Here is an 11493-nt window from a genome sequence, read left to right as displayed (position 1 = left end):
CATTTTTCATCAGTCCCTGCAATGGATGAGAGTTCCAGTTTTTACACATCTTCACCCACACTTGTAATTTTATTATTTTTTGGTTTATAGGCATCCAATTGGGTGTAAAATGTTATCTTATTGTGGTTCTGAATTGTGTTTTCATGGTGACTCCAAATAATGATATTGAGCAACATTTTATGTGTTTATTGGCCATTTGTATATCTTCTTTGAAGAAATTTTTTTCAAACTCTTTCTCCATTTTTCATTTGGGTTATTTGTCTTTTATTGCTGCATTGTAAGTGTTCTTTGTATATTCCGGATACTAAACTCTTATCACACATGAATTTCAAATATTATTTTCCAATTCTGTGGGTTGTCTTTTCACTTTAGTGACCATTGACACAGTTTTGTAATTATTGCTTTATGCAGCTTTCTTTTAAATCACATAGGAGAAGAAAATATTTGCAAGCAAAGGTACATTTGTACAGTCTTTTATATTTACCTGTGTAGTTACTTTTACTGGTGCTTTTTATTTCTTCGTGTGGATTTGGGTTACTTTCTAGTGTCCTTTCATTTCAGCCTTAAGGAATCCCTTTGGTATTTCCGTAGAGCTGGTCTTCTAGTGATGAATATTCACCTTTTTTTTAAATCTGGGAATGTCTTTTTTTTTCCCCTAAACTTTAAAATTTTGTTGTTGTTGAGAACACACACAGCAAAACATACACCATTTCAATAGTTTCTACATGTACAGTTTAGTGACATTGATTACATTCTTTAAGTTGTGCAACCATTGTCACCCTCCTTTTCTGAGTTGTTCCTCCCTCATGAACATAAATTCAATGCCCCTAATCTCTCGAATTGTTGTTGTCAATTTGATCCCATAGAGATGGATCTTAAAAGAGCATAATGCTTAAGGCAAACATTTTTTACTAGTTAAGCTTGACTATTATTTGGTTTTAAGAAGATTTCAGGGGATGTTTTTGGTTTAAGGCCTTGGCTGTAATCTTTATTGATTTATTTATTTTAGTCTTTTTTTATTTTATTATGTTTCAGGTGAAATTTTACAGCACAAATTAGTTTCACATTCAAAAATTTATAAACAAAATTGCTTTGTGAACATTGGTTGCAATCCCTGCTTTGTGTCAGCATTCTCCCCTTCCCCTTTCCACCCCAGATTCCCCGTGACCATTCATCCAGTTTTCCTGTTCCTTTCTCATTCTTGCTTTTGAACAGGTGTTGCCCATTTGGTCTTGTACTTGACTAAACTGAGAAGCACGTTCCTCACATGTGTTATTGTTTCTTTTATTATTGTTGTTGTTGTTAGGTGCCCTCACGTCGGTCCCAACTTATAGCGACCCTATGTACAACAGAACAAAACACTTCCCGGTCTTGTGCCATCCTCACAATCCTTGTTATGCTTAAGCCCATTGTTGCAGCCACTGTGTCAATCCATCTCATTGAGGATCTCTCTCTTTTTCAATGACCCTCTACTTTACCAAGCTTGATGTCCTTCTCCAGTGACTGATCTCTCCTGATAACATGTCCAAACTATGTGAGAGGTCGTCTCGGCATTCTTGCTTCTAAGGAGGATTCTGGTTGTACTTCTTCCAAGACAGATTTGTTCCTTCTTTTGGCAGTCCATAGTATATTCAATATTCTTCGACAACACCACGTTTCAAAGGTGTCAATTCTTTCTCGGTCTTCCTTAGTCATCATCTAGCTTTCACATGCATATGAGGTGATTGAAAACACCGTGACTTGGGTCAGGCGCACCTTAGTCTCCAAGGAACGTCTTTGCTTTTTAACACTTTAAGGAGGTCTTTTGCAGCCGATTTGCCCAATGTAATGTGTCTTTTGATTTCTCGACTGCTGCACCCATGGGTGTTCCTTGTGGAGCCAAGTAAAATGAAATCCTTGAAAACTTCAATATTTTTTCTGTTTATCATGATGTTGATCATTGGTCTAGTTGTGAGGGTTTTTGTTTTCTGTATGTTGAAGTCTAATCCATACTGAAGACTGTGGTCTTTCACCTTCATCAGGAAGTGCTTCAAGTCCTCTTCACTTTCAGCAAGCAAGGTTGTGTCATCTGCATATTGCAAGTTGTTAATCAGTCTTCTCCATTCCTGATGCCCCGTTCTTCTTCATATAGTCCAGCTTCTTGGATTATTTTCTCAGCATACAGATTCAATAAGTATGATGAAGGGATACAACCCTGATGCACACCTTTCCTGACTTTAAACCACACAGTATCCCCTTATTCTGTTCCAATGACTGCCTCTTGATCTATGTACAGGTTCCTCATGAGCACAATTAAGTATTCTGGAATTCCTATTTTTTGCAATGTTATCCATAATTTGTTATGATCCACACAGTTGATACACACACAGTCAATAAAACACAGGTAAACATCTTTCTAGTATTTTCTACTTTCAGCCAGCATCCATCTGACATCAGCTATGATATCCCTGGTTCCACGTCCTCTTCTGAATCTGGCTTGAATTTCTGGCAGTTTCCTGTCGATGTACTGCTGTAGCCACTTTTGAATGATCTTCAGCAGAATTTTATTTGCATGTGATATTAATGATATTGTTCGATAATTTCCACATTTTGTTGGATGACCTTTCTTTGGAATGGGCATAAATATGGATCTCTTCCAGTCAGTTGGCCAGGTAGCTGTCTTCCAAATTTCTTGGCATAGACAAGTGAACACTTCCAGCACTGCATCTGTTTGTGGAAGCATCTTAATCAGTATTCTGTCAATTCCTGGAGCCTTCTTTTTTGTCAAAGCCTTCAGTGCAGCTTGGACCGCTTCCTTCAGTACTATTGGTTCCTGATCATATGCTACCTCCTGAAATGGTGAACATCGACCAATTCTTTTTGATATCGTAACTCCGTGTATTTCTTCCATCTTCTTTTGATGCTTCCTGCATTGTTTAATATTTTCCCCATAGAATCCTTCAATATTTCAACTTGAGACATGAATTTTTTATTTTGTTCTTTCAGCTTGAGAAATGCCAAGTGTGTTCTTCCCTTTTGGTTTTCTATCTCCAGGTCTTTGCATATGTCATTTTAATACTTTGCTTTATCTTCTCGAGCCCCCTTTTGAAATCTTCTGTTCAGCTCTTTTACTTCATCATTTCTTCCTTTTACTTTAGCTACTCGACATTCAAGAGCAAGTTTCAGAGTCTCTTCTGACATCCATTTTGGTCTTTTCTTTCTTTCCTGTCTTTTTAATGACCTCTTGCTTTCTTCATGTATGATGTCCTTGATGTCATTCCACAACTCATCTGGTCTTCAGTCATTAGTGTTCAACATGTCAAATCTATTCTTGAGATGGTCCCTAAATTCAGGTGGAATACATTGAAGGTCGCACTTTGTCTCTCGTGGGCTTGTTCTAATTTTCTTCAGTTTCAACTTGAACTTGCATACGAGCAATTGATGATCTGTTCTGCAGTTGGTCCTTGGCCTTGATCTGACTGATGATGTTGAGCTTTTCCGTAGTCTCTTTCCATAGATGTAGTTGATTTGATTCCTTTGTATTCCATCTGGCGAGGTCCACATGTATAGCTGTGGTTCATGTTGTTGAAAAATAGTATTTGAAATGAAGAAGACATTGGTCTTGCAAAATTCTATCATGCTATCTCCGGCATTGTTTCTATCAACAAGGCCGTATTTTTTCCAACTACCAATCCTTCTTTGTTTCCCATTTTCTGGGATCAGAAATGTATCAAGATTTTTCTCGTTACCTGGTACTTGATTCATGTTTTTGTAAAGCTCTATAAAAAATGGAAATGTATATTTATATTCATTACATGCTAATCTAAATTTATCATTAATGCTTTCAAATCCCATGTGTTTAAATTCAATTTTTGTTAGCTTTATGGTCATAATTGATGGAGTATAGGTGCAATTTTACTTGTTGTGCTGTAAATTTCTTGTATTTTTAACTGTTAGCTTCTCATGTTTTGTGGCTATTATTCAATGTCAAGTGAGTTTGTTACTTTTACATCATCATTATGAATTGTGTCTTTTGTCAAGAGTTGAACCAGCTTACTCTTTCCTTTAAATTCTGGGGTTTTTTTGTTTGTTTGTTTGTTTTTGGATTAATATTACTGAGTTTTTTTGTTTGTTTTCTGTATGCCATATATGTCCTCATCATTTTGTATTTAATTATATGGTATTAGGGGCATCTTTAATAAGCAGAATATCATTGGAGTTGGATTTTCTTTTAACCCATTGACACAGGTGACTTACTTGTTTGTTTACTCGATAACATTTTTTTTTTCCCTAACAAGTGAGTTTCACACACACACACAACCTTAAATGTCTTAACTATTATATTTAGTATTGCTTCTGCATCTTTTAAAATGTCTTTTGTTGTCTGGAACTTAATTGCTTTGTTTTGTTTTTTACTGTTGAAGTTCTGCTGATTACTCCTCAGCTCACAGTCACTTAATGTTCTTGCATCTCTAAGTTAGAAGGATTCTGTGGAGAATTGGCGGTTTTGCTATTTATTCAATCTATTGGAATACTCATCTGTTTCTGCAAAAACCAGCTCAAGCTCCTCCTCTTGGGTAAAAATTTCATGGACCCCCTGTTAATCCATGTGAGTTCTTATTTTTCTCAATTTCCTTAGTCAGTAGGTCTGTTTCAATCATCATGCATTGAGCTACACTGTGATATAGAATTTATTATTTTATGTATGTGTTTTGGCTCCTAAATATGAAGACAAGAAACCTTTTTTATTTCTCTTTTCACCCTCATCACCCACTTGATACATTTATCTAACAAACCCTTAGTGATGACTGGGAGATTGATTGTTCCCCTGTATAGATTATATGGTCAAATTTCTGTGGAATTTTGTGAACAAACTAAACTATCCTTTTAGTCTCATATCTGGTGCTGTGTTGAGTCGTGTCCACCAAAAATGTGTGTCAACTTGGCTAGTCCATGGTTTCTAGTATTGTGTGATTGATTGTCCACCACTTTGTCATCTGATGTGATTTTCCTATGTATTGTAAATCCTACATCTGTGATGTTAATGAGGCAGGATTAGAGGAAGTTAAGTTAATGAGGTGGGACTTAATCTACAAGGTTATGTTGTGTCTTCAGCCAATCTCTTTTGAGCTATAAAAGAGAGAAGCAAGCAGACCGACAGGTGGGCTTCTTACCACCAAGACAGTAGTGCCAGGAGAAGAGCACATCCTTTGGACCCTGAGTCCCTGCACTGAGAAGCTCCTAGATCAGAGGAAGATTGACAACAAGGACCTTCCTCCAGAGCTGACAGAGAGAGAAAGGCTTCCCCTGGAGCTGGCACCCTGAATTGGAACTTCTAGCCTCCTGGACTGTGAGAGAATAAATTTCTCTTTATCAAAGTCATCCACTTGTGGTATTTCTGTTATAATAGCACTAGATAACTAGGACATCTGACCTTAGTCTGAATGTGTGGATCAACTAAGGGTAGAGTCTAGAACATACCATTGGCCTAAATGATCTTCAGGAACATCTCTGTGTAACTATATATTTTTTTTATTTTCTCCAGTTTTGTCCTTTAATATAACACCTTAAAGGCAACTCTCTTCAGTACTTCCAGCTAGTGATTCTCAACAGCAGCTCATGGAGGCAGTTTTTGGACATTAGTATCAACCAGGGACCACACAGCATCCCAAGACATCCACAGTAGTACTCAGAAGGTTAACTTCTAATTCCCATCAGCAACTTCTATGCATCATCTGCCTGAGCTCATCTAATCCATCAAGAGGTGGTCCTGTACAATATTACAAAAATATCCTCCACTAACACCTAGAAGTCACTGGGTGGCACAAATTGTTAAGTGCTTGGCTGCTACCTAAAAGGTTGGTAATTCAAACCCCTCCAGAGGTGCCTCAGAAGACAGACCTGGTGATCTGCTTCCAAAAGATCACAGCCTTGAGCACCCTATGGAGCAGTTCTTCTCCATACACATGGGATCACCATGAGATGAAATTGACTTGACAGCAACCAACAACAACAAGAATGCCTAGCAAGGTTCTGTCTTCTACTGAATCCCTAAGGGTTCTCTAGGAACAGACTTTTCATACGTTCTTACACATTTTTAAAGAATAGTGCTTCAAGGAACATACCTATGCTTGTGTAGGGGTAAGAGAGTCAAACATCCTTTATTTATGTTGCATTGTCTCTTCTGTGTAGAGTAAGTCCTCACATTCTTTCCCAGAGTTTCAACAATCCCCTTCTCCTCTCCCTCTTGGCCATGTACAGACTCATGGAAGATTTGGCAAAGAATTCAAATACTTCTTCATTTAAAGTCTTTAATTAAACAGAATAATCCATGTGATTTGTCATAACTTAGAACCCCAAGACAACAACAAGACTCCAATGAATCTCCAAGGATAATATACAAATGTAGTGACCCCTGGTTTATATCCAGTTTGGTCAAATCTGGGCAATCCAGCAAATCAAAAGTCAGTGTTGCAATACATCATGTTCTTTATAGCCAGAGAGCTGAAACCATATGCTTTATTTTCTCCTTCGGATAAGTTAATTGGCCAGAGTTGAGAAAACCATGTATCGCACTATCTGTTTCCTTTCCTGGTCTTCGGAGCCTCCCAGAACATATCAGCATAACAGTAACAGTTATTTCACTCTATCCGTTGTATCACCCTATATAATTATTAACCTCTGGGACACAAAATTTTGAACACAGATGTTATGGATTGAATTGTGTCCCCCAAAAACATGTGTTGTAAATCCTAACCTCTATGCCTGTGGTTATAATTCCATTTGGGAATGAGTTGTCTTTGTTATGTTTAATGAACAGATTAGCATAAGGTATGTCTTGAGTCAATCTCTTTAGAGATATAAAAGGGATTAAACTAGCAAGCAAGGAAACATAGATGGGAGAAGAGAGATGCCAAGTCACATGAAGATCACCCAGGGGCAGAAGCTCAAAGAGACAAGGACCTTCCTCCAGAGCCAACAGAGAGAAAAACTTCCCCTAGAGCCGGTACTCCAAATTCGGACTTCTAGCCTCCTAAACTGCAAGAAAATAAATTTCTGTTATAGCAGCACTAGATAGTTAAGACAACAGACAATAGGAAAGAATGTGTATAATTTTTCATATTTGTTCTTAGTCTCTGCAACATTGAATACCAGTAACTCTATTATTACAATCAACTCTCACACAAATATCCTCACTCCAAACTTGAAGAGACACTTGAAATATCACAAACAATTTGATAGTGTGATCCCATTGGCTGTGTTAACCAAGGGTAAGTTTTCTGAATTTAACAAGGGAGAGAAAGAGAGATTTGAGTCCCACAATATCAGATATGGCTATTGACTACAACATGGACTTTGCACATCATCTTCCATCGGAAATCCCCTATAGACTCTACATGTGAGAAATTAAATCATCAGACTCAGAAGTAAATGGTACTGAAGGGACCACATTCTTCTTTCCAGTCCTCTTCATGATTCAGATTGCCTCCTCTTTCCTGAGGCTGTAGCTGATGGAGACAAAGACAAGATCAAAAACTTCCCAGACGATTAGCACTGAAAAAGTTTAGACAAGCTTTAGCTATCTTAGCTTAGTCTTTCCAGGAGGCACAGCCAATTGTATAGCTTTGTGTCTGTCCAAAAGTATATCCCCTTTGTCCGTTTATCCCCTTTGGGTCAGAAACACAGAATAATCGATAGATACCACCACGTCTGGATAGTGCTGCATCAAAATACTTGAGAGACAAGATTTCTGGACTCCTACCAGTCCAGGAATCTTTCCTCTAGGTGCAGTGTCCTGAGATTGAGCAGGTCTGAATCTAAGGGGCAAAAAGAGGGAAAAGAGCATCTAAATCTTGCTGTTTCACAAATATTTGCAGATAGATATACTATAGACTGCCAGAAGAATAACAAATCAGTCTTGGAAGAAATACAACTGGAATGCTCCCTAGAAGAAAGAATGGCAAGACTCTCTCTTACTTACTTTGGACACATAATCAGGAAAGACCAATAGCTAGAGAAGGACATCATGTCTGGTAAAGTAGAGGGTCAGTGAAAATGAGGAAAATCTTTAATGAGATGGATTGACACAATAGCCTCAACAATGGGTTCAAGCGTATAAAAGATCATGGAGACGGTGAAGGACTGGGCAACATTTGGTTCTGTTATACACAAGGTTACAATGAGTCTGAGCCAAATCAATGGCAACTAACAACAACAACAGCACTGATATAGGGAGAAAATAATAATAAAACTCCAGGACTTAAAGATACTGTGTTTCTATGGCATCGAATCAGCTGTTAGTCCATATTGGTATATTATCTATGTTAAATTAAGCCATTTTTGTACAAAGCCAGTGTTAACATTATTATATTGCATTTATGTTCATCTTATAGTGGGTTAAGATGCTTCTGACAGGCAAATCTGTCAGAAATCTCAGAATCTGTGACCTTAGCGGTATGTTCTCTTCTTTCGCAACTTCTTTGATTTCGTTGTCCCTCAGGCTGTAAGTCAGGGGATTCAGCATGGAAATCACCATAGTGTAGAAGACGCAAATCTGTCAAAGCTAGAGGAGCCCCCAGAGCTGGAACTCAAATAGACAATAATAACTGAGGTATATAAGAGGGAAAGAGTTGTCAGGTGAGAAGCACAGGTGTTGAAAGCCTTGGACCTGCCTTTAGCTAAAGTGTTCTTCATGATGGAGATGATAATGCAGCCATAGGATATCATGATGGCTAGAATGCTTGCTATCCCAAACATCATTGTTAATATAGCAGCCACGACTTGCACAAAAACAGTGTCAGAGCAGGACAAGACTAACAGTTGGGGCATGTCACAGAAGAAGTGGTTGATAACATCAAGCCCAGAGTAGTGGAGCTGGAGCAAGGCACACAAATGGGATAAAGAAGCAGAAAATCCAGCCATACAGGCTTTCAGCAGCATCCAAACACAGAGGGTTTGGAATAGAGCAGTGGATTACAAATGACAGCATATCGATCATAAGCCATGGCTGTAATAAGGACTCTGAGTCTCCGTGGTACCCAGACTCTGGGGACTTTGCTACTCCTTTGTCAAACCTAAAACCTGGAATCAATGGATTCCTGTCCTGCCTCCCTAGACACACCACCATGACGGCCATCATTTCTGAGGTCTTGCACAGTCTCCAGGGTGCTACTGCAGAGCATGCTCCTGGCTCACCTATGCCAAGAAATTACTGACATTTGACTTCTCACTAGCCTCTAGGAATCTCCCCAGTCCTTGACCTTGAAGGTATCTTGGTCCTCCTACCATTCCTATCTTCCATTTATTTTTCACAGCTCACCTCCTTCCATAAGCTTGAGAGGTAAAGTGGAGTGAACAAGGTTGCTTGGAAGTAAATTCAGCCAAACCTCAGCCTTTCTCTCTCTCTAAGTTTAGGACCAAAGTTATAAAACGTTCCTTTAAAAGTTATTTTTAATTTTTTCTATATTTAATTTTATACTTTTTTTGTTTATTGCAGTTTAAATAAAGTTTACATTTCAAGGTAGTCTCCCGTACAAAAATTTACACGTACATTGTTATGTGACCCTGATTGCTCTCCCCATACTGTGACAGCACACTCCTCTTTCTACCCTGATTCCCCAAGTCCATTCAACCAGCTCCTAACCCACTCTGCCTTCCCATCTCACCTCCAGACAGAAACTGCCCGTTTAGTCTCTTGTATCTACTTGACTAAGAGGCACACTCCTCACGAGTATCACTTTATGTCCCACAGTCCAGTCCAATCCCTGTCTGAAGAGTTGGCCTTGGAAAATTGTTTTAGTTCTGGGCTGATAGAGAATCCAGAGGCCATGCTTTCTGGCGTTCCTCCAGTCTCGGTCAGACTATTAAGTGTGGTCTTCTTACTAGAATTTGAGTTCTGCACCCAACCTTTCTTCTGCTCCATCAGGGACTCTCTGTTGTGTTCCCTGTCAGGGCAGTCGTTGGTGGTAGCCAGGCACCATCTAGTTCTTCTGGTTTCGGGATGATGAAGTCTCTGGTTTATGTGGCCCTTTCTGTCTCTTGGGCTAATACTTTCCTTGTGTCTTTGGTGTTCTTCATTCTCCTTTACTCCAGGTGGTTGGGACCAACTGATGCATCTTAGATGGCCGCTTGCAAGTTTTTAAGACCCCAGATGCCACTCACCAAAGGAGAATGCAGAACACTTCCTTAATAAGCTTTGTTATGCCAATTGACCTAGATGTTCCCTGAAAGCATAGTCCCCAGACCCCTACCCCTACTACTCTGTTCCTCAAAATGTTTGACTGTATTCAGGAAACTTCTTAGATTTGGTTTAGTCCGGTTGTGTTGACTCCCGCTGTAGTGTGTGCTGTCCTTCCCTTCACCGAAGATAATTCTTTCTACTACCTAGTTATGAAATAACCCTCCCTCTCCCTCCCCACCCTGGTGACCATCAAAGAATGTTTTCTTCTGTGTTTAAACCTTTCCTTGAGTTCTTGTAGTAGTGGTCTTATACAGTATTTGTCCTTCTGTGACCGACTAAATTCACTCAGCATAATGACCTCCAGATTCCTCCAAGTTATAAGACGTTTCACGGCTTCATCGTTGTTCTTTATCATTGCATAGTATTCCATTGTGTGGATATACCATAATTTGTTTATCCATTCATCCGTTGATGGGCACTAGGTTGTTTCCATCTTTTTGCTATTGTTAACAGTGCTGCAAGGAACATGGGTGTGCATATATCTATTCATGTGACGGCTCTTATTTCTCTAGGATATATTCCAAGGAGAGCACAGCTGGAGCGTATGGTACTTCTATTTCTTGCTTTTTAAGGAAGTGCCAAATCAATTTCCAAAGAGGCTGTACCATTTTACACTCCCACCAACAGTGCATAGATGTTCCAGTCTCTCCACAATCTCTCCAACATTTATTGCTTCGTGTTTTTTGGATTAATGCTAGCCTTATTGGGGTGAGATGATATCTCTTTGTAGTTTTGATCTGCATTTCTCTAATGGCTAATGATCTTGAGCATTTCTTCATGTGTCTGTTAGCCGCCTGGATATCTTCTTTGATGAAGTGCCTGTTCATATCCTTTGCCAATTTTTTAATTGGGTTATTTGTCTTTTTGTTTTGCAGTATCTTGTAGATTTTAGAGATTAGACGCTGATCAGATTTGTTGTAGCCAAATTTTTTTCCCAGTCTGTAGGTTGTCTTTTTACTCTTTTGGTGAAGTCTTTTGATGAGCATAAGTGTTTGAATTTTAGGAGCTCCCATTTATCTAGTCTGTCTTCTGGTGCTTGTGCACTGTTACTTATAGTTTGTATTCTGTTTATGCCATGTATTGGAGCTCCTAGTGTTGTCCCTATTTTTTCTTCCATGATTTTTATCGTTTTTGATTTTACATTTAGGTCTTTGATCCATTTTGAGTTAGTTTTTGTACATGGTGTGAGGCATAGGTTTTGTTTCAGTTTTTTGCAGATGTATATCCAGTTATGCTAGAATAATTTTTAAAGAGACTATCTTTTCCCCAGTTAA

The 11493-nt window shown here is 38.8% G+C and overlaps 1 pseudogene; it reads right to left on the bottom strand.

The window, feature by feature from the left end:
• Nucleotides 1-207: 207 nt before the first annotated feature.
• Nucleotides 208-11493, bottom strand: part of LOC101347886 (olfactory receptor 5AN1-like) — a 17001-nt pseudogene continuing 5715 nt past the window's right edge.

Source organism: Trichechus manatus, unplaced genomic scaffold (genome assembly GCF_000243295.1).
Source record: "Trichechus manatus latirostris isolate Lorelei unplaced genomic scaffold, TriManLat1.0 scaffold00240, whole genome shotgun sequence".
Classification (NCBI taxonomy): domain Eukaryota; kingdom Metazoa; phylum Chordata; class Mammalia; order Sirenia; family Trichechidae; genus Trichechus; species Trichechus manatus.
Note: the sequence above shows the minus strand (reverse complement) of the source record. Positions and strands in the feature narration are given on the sequence as shown.